Genomic DNA, 8676 nt, shown 5'->3' with positions numbered 1-8676 from the left:
CTTACTGATAGACACTTAAGTCATTTTCTATTTTTACTAGTATAAAATGGGCTACTAATCCTTGGTGAAAGTGAAGTCGCTCAGTCGTATCCAACTCTTTGGACCAACTCTTTGCGAGTCCGTGGACTGTGTCCTACCAGGCTCCTCCATCTATCCTTGGGATTTTCGAGGTAAGAGTACTGGAGTGGGTTGCCATTTTCTTCTCCAGGGGGATCTTCCCCAACCCAGGGATCGAACCCGGGTCTCCTGCATTGTAGGCAGATGCTTTTACCATCTGAGCCACCAGGGAAGTCCTATCCTTGGTTATATATGCTGCAAATGTTTTCTGCCAGCTTGTTGCTTGTGCTTTTGCTTTATGTAATTTAGATTACAGAGTTTTAAAATATTAATGGAAATAAATATCAGTTTTTTAAAAAGCAGTCTTAACAATATTGTTGTCTTAAGACCTTTGACACACCCAAGATTGTGATTACATTCTCCTACATTTGCTGTTAATACTTGACATTTACTTATTTTGTTGACCTGTACTTTATTTTCCCTTTATGTGAAATTGTGGTATAGGCATTATAATGCCCTTCCCCCAAGATGTCTGTGTCCTAATCCCTGGAAATTGAGTATGTTAAATTACAAGGCAAATGAAATGAAGGTTTCAGGTGGAATTAAGGTTGGTAATCAGCAGACTTTGAGATGGTGTATTAGTTTCCTATTGTTACTAAGATTTAGTAGCTTAAAACAATACATGTGTATTTTCTTACAGTTTTGGATTTCACAGGGCCAAAATCAGTTTCACTGGGCTAAAATAAAAATGTTTGTATGGCTAATTTTTTCCTGGAGTCTCTGAATGGAAAGTCCCTTTTCTTGTCTTCTAGTGGACACTTGTATTCCTTGGATAGGGATCCCTTCCTCTATCTTGGAAGCATAAATCTCTCTAATCTCTGCTTCTGTCATATCTCTTTCATAAAATCTCCTTCAATCTCCCTCTTATAAGGACACTTATAATTACAGTTCACCCAGATAATCTAGGATAATTTCCCTATTTCAAAATCCTTAATTTAATTACATATGCAGAAGTACCTCTTTCCATATGGCAGTAATCATAGGTTCCAGGAATTCAGACTTGGATATCTTTGGAGGACATTAGTCACTCTCCCACGTATAGGGAGATTATCCAGATGGTCCCAATGTAATTATATAAATGGGAGACAGAGGCATAACAAAGAGCCAGAGAGTTAGCAGTGGGAGTCTTAGTCTGATGTGGATGGCTCTGAAGACGAAATAGAGAGGGCAGTAAGCATAGGAATGTGGGTAGCCTCTAGAGAGTAGAAAAGGTAAGAAACGAACTATCCTTCAGAGCCTCAAAAAAGAATTGATTTAACCCAGTCAGACCCATTTCAGAGTTCTTTTTTAAAATTTAACTTTTAGAGCACTTAGCCTGAGATTTACCCTCTTAATAATTTTTAAGTGTCCAATACAGTCTTGTTAACTATAGGATAGATAACAGTATATTGTATAACAGATCTTTAGAACTTATTCATCTTACTTAACTAAAACTTTATGCCTGTTGATTAATAATTCATACCACCCCTCTGCCCCTTGGCAACCACCATTGCACATTTTGATTCTATGATTTTGATGATTTTATATACCTTATATAAGTGAAGTCATGTAATTCTTGTCTTTCTGTGACTGGTTTATTTCAGTTAGCATAAAATCTTCAAAGTTCATCCATGTTGTTGCATGTTGCAGAGTTTCCTTCTTTTTAAAGGCTAAATAATAATCCATTGTATGTGTATAGTATTGTTTCTTCATTCATCTGTTGATAGGCATTTATGTTGTTTTCACATCTTGGCTATCGTGAATGATGGTGTAATGAACATGGAAGTGCTAATATTTCTTTGAGATCTTGGTTTCAGTTCTTTTGGATAAATACCTAAAAGTGGGATTGCTTGGTCATATGGTAGTTCTGTTTTTTTTTAAGAACCTTTATATGGTTTACCATAGTGGCTATACTGTTTTGCATTTCTACCAACAGTGCACAAAGGTTCCAGTTTTTCCACATCCTCACCAACTCTTGTGATCTTTTTTTTTTTTTTTTTTTAAATAATAACCATCCTTACAGGTATGAGACGATATTTCATTGTGGCTTTGATTTGTATTTCCTTTACATTTATAGACTGTGGAACATTTTTTTCATGTACCTGAGAGACATTAATATATCTTCTTTGGATAAATGCCTATTCAGGTCCTTCAGTTCAGTTAGTCGCTCAGTCGTGTCTGACTCTTTGAGACCCCATGAATAGCAGCACGCCAGGCCTCCCTGTCCATCACCATCTCCCGGAGTTCACTCAGACTCACGTCCATCGAGTCAGTGATGCCATCCAACCATCTCATCCTCTGTCGTCCCCTTCTCTTCCTGCCCCCAATCCCTCCCAGCATCAGAGTCTTTTCCACTGAGTCAACTCTTCTCATGAGGTGGCCAAAGTACTGGAGTTTCAGCTTTAGCATCATTCCCTCCAAAGAAATCCCAGGGCTGATCTCCTTCAGAATGGACTGGTTGGAGCTCCTTGCAGTCCAAGGGACTCTCAAGAGTCTTCTCCAACACCACAGTTCAAAAGCATCAATTCTTTGGCACTCAACTTTCTTCACAGTCCAACTCTCACATCCATACATGACCACTGGAAAAACCATAGCCTTGACTAGATGGACCTTTGTTGGCAAAGTAATGTCTCTTCTTTTCAATATGCTATCTAGGTTGGTCATAACTTTCCTTCCAAGGAGTAAGCATCTTTTAATTTCATGGCTGCAATCACCATCTGCAGTGATTCTGGAGCCTAACAAAATAAAGTCTGACACTGTTTCCACTGTTTCCCCATCTATTTCCCATGAAGTGATGGGACCAGATGCCATGATCTTCGTTTTCTGAATGTTGAGCTTTAAGCCAACTTTTTCACTCTCCACTTGCACTTTCATCAAGAGGCTTTTTAGTTCCTCTTCACTTTCTGCCATAAGGGTGGTGGCATCTGCATATCTGAAGTTCTTGATATTTCTCCCAGAAATCTTGATTCCAGCTTGTGCTTCTTCCAGCCCAGCATTTCTCATGATGTACTCTGCATAGAAGTTAAATAAGCAGAGTGACAATATACAGTCTTCATGTACTCCTTTTCCTATTTGGAACCAGTCTGTTGTTCCATGTCCAGTTCTAACTGTTGCTTCCTGACCTGCATACAGATTTCTCAAGAGGCAGGTCAGGTGGTCTGGTATTCCCATCTCTTTCAGAATTTTCCACAGTTTATTGGGATCCACACAGTCAAAGGCTTTGGCATAGTCAATAAAGCAGAAATAGATGCTTTTCTGGAACTCTCTTGCTTTTTCCATGATCCAGCAGATGTTGGCAATTTGATCTCTGGTTCCTCTGTCTTTTCTAAAACCAGCTTGAACATCAGGAAGTTCATGGTTCACGTATTGGTGAAGCCTGGCTTGGAGAATTTTGAGCATTACTTTACTAGCGTGTGAGATGAGTGCAGTTGTGTGGTAGTTTGAGCATTCTTTGGCATTGCCTTTCTTTGGGATTGGAATGAAAACTGACCTTTTCCAGTCCTGTGGCCACTGCTGAGTTTTCCAAATTTGCTGGCATATTGAGTGCAGCACTTTCACAGCATCATTTGTGTGCTGTGAAACTTTCAGGATTTGGAATAGCTCAACTGGAATTCCATCACCTCCACTAGCTTTGTTCATAGTGATGCTTTCTAAGGCCCACTTGACTTCACATTCCAGGATGTCTGGCTCTAGATGAGTGATCACACCGTCATTATTATCTTGGTCGTGAAGATCTTTTTTGTACAGTTCTTCTGTGTATTCTTGCCACCTCTTCTTAATATCTTCTGCTTCTCAAAAATGACAGAATGATCTCTTATCGTTTCCAAGGCGAACCATTCAATATCACAGTAATCCAAGTCTATGCCCCAACCAGTAACGCTGAAGAAGCTGAAGTTGAACGGTTCTATGAAGACCTACAAGACCTTTTAGAACTAATACCCAAAAAAAGATGTCCTTTTCCTTATAGGGGACTGGAATGCAAAAGTCAGAAGTCAAGAAACACCTGGAGTAACAGGCAAATTTGGCCTTGGAATACGGAATGAAGCAGGGCAAAGACTAATAGAGTTTTGCCAAGTGAACGCACTAGTCATAGCAAACACCCTCTTCCAACAACACAAGAGAAGACTCTGTACATGGACATCACCAGATGGTCAACACCAAAATCAGATTGATTATATTCTTTGCAACCAAAGATGGAGAAGCTCTATACAGTCAGCAAAAACAAGACCAGGAGCTGACTGTGGCTCAGATCATGAGCTCCTTATTGCCAAATTCAGACTTAAATTGAAGAAAGTAGGGAAAACCACTAGACCATTCAGGTATGACCTAAATCAAATCCCTTATGATTATACAGTGGAAGTGAAAAATAGATTTAAGGGCTTAGATCTGATAGATAGAGTGCCTGATGAACTATGGAAGGAGGTTCATGACATTGTACAAGAGACAGGGATCAAGACCATCCCCATGGAAAAGAAATGCAAAAAAGCAAAATGGCTGTCTGGGGAGGCCTTACAAATAGCTGTGAAAAGAAGAGAAGTGAAAAGCAAAGGAGAAAAGGAAAGATATAAGCATTTGAATGCAGAGTTCCAAAGAATAGCAAGAAGAGATAAGAAAGCCTTCCTCAGCGATCAATGCAAAGAAACAGAGGAAAACAACAGAATGGGAAACACTAGGGATCTCTTCAAGAAAATCAGAGATACCAAAGGAACATTTCATGCAAAGATGATCTCGATAAAGGACAGAAATGGTATGGACCTAACAGAAGCAGAAGATATTAAGAAGAGCTGGCAAGAATACACAGAAGAACTGTACAAAAAAGATCTTCATGACCCAGATAATCACGATGGTGTGATCACTGACCTAGAGCCAGACATCCTGGAATGTGAAGTCAAGTGGGCCTTAGAAAGCATCACTATGAACAAAGCTAGTGGAGGTGATGGAATTCCAGTTGAGCTATTCCAAATCCTGAAAGATGATGCTGTGAAAGTGCTGCACTCAATATGCCAGCAAATTTGGAAAACTCAGCAGTGGCCACAGGACTGGAAAAGGTCAGTTTTCATTCCAATCCCAAAGAAAGGCAATGCCAAAGAATGCTCAAACTACCACACAATTGCACTCATCTCACATGCTAGTAAAGTACTGCTCAAAATTCTCCAAGCCAGGCTTCACCAATACGTGAACCATGAACTTGCTGATGTTCAAGCTGGTTTTAGAAAAGGCAGAGGAACCAGAGATCAAATTGCCAACATCTGCTGGATCATGGAAAAAGCAAGATAGTTCCAGAAAAGCATCTATTTCTGCTTTATTGACTATGCCAAAGCCTTTGACTGTGTGGATCCCAATAAACTGTGGAAAATTCTGAAAGAGATGGGAATACCAGACCACCTGATCTGCCTTTTGAGAAATTTGTATGCAGGTCAGGAAGCAACAGTTAGAACTGGACATGGAACAGACTGGTTCCAAATAGGAAAAGGAGTTCGTCAAGGCTGTATATTGTCACCCTGTTCATTTAACTTATATGCAGAGTACATCATGAGAAATGCTGGACTGGAAGAAACACAAGCTGGAATCAAGATTTCTGGGAGAAATATCAATAACCTCAGATATGCAGATGCCACCACCCTTATGGCAGAAAGTGAAGAGGAACTAAAAAGCCGCTTGATGAAAGTGCAAGTGGAGAGTGAAAAAGTTGGCTTAAAGCTCAACATTCAGAAAACGAAGATCATGGCATCTGGTCCCATCACTTCATGGGAAATAGATGGGGTAACAGTGGAAACAGTGTCAGACTTTATGTTTCTGGTCTCCAAAATCACTGCAGATGGTGACTGTAGCCATGAAATTAAAAGACACTTACTCCTTGGAAGGAAAGTTATGACCAACCTGGATAGCATATTGAAAAGAAGAGACATTACTTTGCCAACAAAGGTCCATCTAGTCAAGGCTATGGTTTTTCCTGTGGTCATGTATGGATGTGAGAGTTGAACTATGAAGAAGGCTGAGCGCTGAAGAATTGATGCTTTTGAACTGTGGTGTTGGAGAAGACTCTTGAGAGTCCCTTGGACTGCAAGGAGCTCCAACCAGTCCATTCTGAAGGAGATCAGCCCTGGGATTTCTTTGGAGGGAATGATGCTGAAGCTGAAACTCCAGTACTTTGGCCACCTCATGTGAAGAGTTGACTCATTGGAAAAGACTCTGATGCTGGGAGGGATTGGGGGCAGGAGGAGAAGGGGATGACAGAGGATGAGATGGCTGGATGGCATCACTGACTCGATGGACGTGAGTCTGAGTGAACTCCAGGAGATGGTAATGGACAGAGAGGCCTGGCGTGCTGCGATTCGTGGTGTCGCAAAGAGTCGGACGTCACTGAGTGACTGATCTGATATATATATATATATATATATATATATATATATATATATGAATTATATAGTTTGCAAATGTTTTCTCTGAGTTCACAAATTACCTTTTCACTTTCTGGTTTCTGTTGCTATAAAGAGGCTTTTTAGTTTGATGTAGTCCCAGTTAACTGTTTTTCTTTTCTTGCCTGAGGTATTGTTGTCATATACAAAAAAAGTCATTGTCAAGACCAGTATCACAAAGCTTTTCCCCTACATTTTCTTTTAGGAGTTTTACACTTTCTTATCTCTTCTTTAAATGTTAATCCATTTTGAGTGATTTGTGTATATGGTATAAAACAAGGGTAAGGTTTCATTCTTTTGCATGTGAATATCCAGTTTTCTTAACACCATTTGTTGGGGAAATTGTCCTTTCCCTATTGTGTATTCTTGGCAGTTTCAGTAAAGATCAGGTTGACCATATATGCATATCTTTATTTCTGGGCTCTTTAATCTGTTCCATTGGTTAGATCTCTGTCTTATGCAGGCACAGTACTGTTTTAACTTCTGTAGCTCTGTAGTATATTTTGAAATCAGGAAGTGGGGTGTTTCAGCTTTGCAGGATTGCTTTTTCTATTCATGTCCTTCAGTGTTTCCATATGGCTTTTAGGATTGTTTTTTCTATTTCTGTGAAAAATACCACTAGAATTTTGGTAGCGGTTACATAGAGTCTGTAGATCACTTTGGGTTGTATGGACATTTTAACAACATTAATTCCTCAGTTTCTGGACATGAATATCTTTCCATTTGTTTGTGTCTTTATCAGTGTCTTATAGGTTTTAGTGTACAAGTCTTTAACCTCCTTGTTTAAATTTATCCCTAAATATACTAAATATGTATATTTATATTTATATTTATATGTGTATTCCTAAATTCCTAAATATGTTTTTATGCTATCGTGAATGAGATTGTTTCTTTAATTTTCTTTTCCAGTAGTTCACTGTTAGTATATAGAAATGCAACTGATTTTTGTATGTTGATTTTGTATCCTGCAACTTTACCAAATTTGTTAGTTGTAACACCTTTATGGTGGAGTCTTTAGGATTTTCTGTATGTGGTGTGTATATATATATATATATATATGATCATGTCATTTGCAAACATGGATAATTTTAGATCTTATTTTCCAATTTGGATGCCTTTTATTTCTTTTTCTTGCCTAAAGTGCTCTACCTCTAACTTCTAGTACTATGTTAAATAGAAGTAGCATAGCAGTCATCTTTATCTGTTATTGATATTAGAGGAAAAGCTTTCAATTTTTTTTTTTTACCATTTAGTGTGATGTTACCTGTGTGCTTATCATATATGGCTTCTGTTATGTTGAGGTAATTTCCTTATATTGAGATTTTTTTAATCCTGAAAGGATATTTGAATTTTGTCAAGTGCCTTTTGTGTATCTATTGAGATGATTCTATAATTTTTATTCTATATTCTGGCCTTATGGTGTGACACATTGATTTGTATATGTTGAACCATCCTTGCATCCCAGGGATAAATCCCACTTGGTCATAGTCCATGATCCTTTTAAATAGCTGTTGAATTTGGTTTGCTGGTATTTTGTTTACAATTTTTGTATCTGTATTCATCTGGGATATTGGTCTATAGTTTTCTTTTCTTGCTTGTTATCAGGGTAATTCTGGTACCTGGCTTTGGTATCAGGGTGGCACTGACCTTGTAAATGAATTTGGATATGTATACTTCTCTTTGAGTTTTGGGAAGAGTTTGAGACAGATTGGCATTCATGTTTTTATTTTGTCATCTCTTTTTTTTTTCTTCTAAGTCGTCTAAGAGTTTGTCAATTTTGTTTATCTTTTCATGATATCACCTCTTAATTTTGTTGGTTTTTTCACATTGTTAATCTGTTCTCTCTTTCACTTACTTATGTTTTAATCTTTTTTATTGCCATCATTTTGATAACTTTAGGCTTAATTTGTTCTTCTTTTTATAGCTTCCTGGGGTATAAAGTTAGGTTGTTTGAGTTTTTTTTTTCTTTTTTAATATAAGCATTTATGTCAACAAACTTCCCTCTTTGTACTGCTTTTGTTGTCAGTCAGTTCCGTTGCTCAGTCATCTGACTCTTTGCAACCCCGTGGACTGCAGCACACCAGGCTTCCCTGCCCATCACCAACTCCCGGAGCTTGCTCAAACTCATGTCTATTGAGTTGGTGATGCCATGCAACCATCT

At 38.4% G+C, this 8676-nt stretch overlaps 1 non-coding gene across 1 annotated transcript; it reads right to left on the bottom strand.

Moving 5' to 3' along the window:
• Positions 1–215: 215 nt before the first annotated feature.
• TRNAC-ACA (transfer RNA cysteine (anticodon ACA)) lies at positions 216–289 on the bottom strand. The gene has a single exon. It is a non-coding gene; the product is annotated as a tRNA-Cys (tRNA).
• Between the last annotated feature and the right edge of the window lie 8387 nt (positions 290–8676).

Source organism: Bos mutus, chromosome 8 (assembly GCF_027580195.1).
Source record: "Bos mutus isolate GX-2022 chromosome 8, NWIPB_WYAK_1.1, whole genome shotgun sequence".
Taxonomy (NCBI): Eukaryota; Metazoa; Chordata; class Mammalia; order Artiodactyla; family Bovidae; genus Bos; species Bos mutus.
Note: the sequence above shows the minus strand (reverse complement) of the source record. Positions and strands in the feature narration are given on the sequence as shown.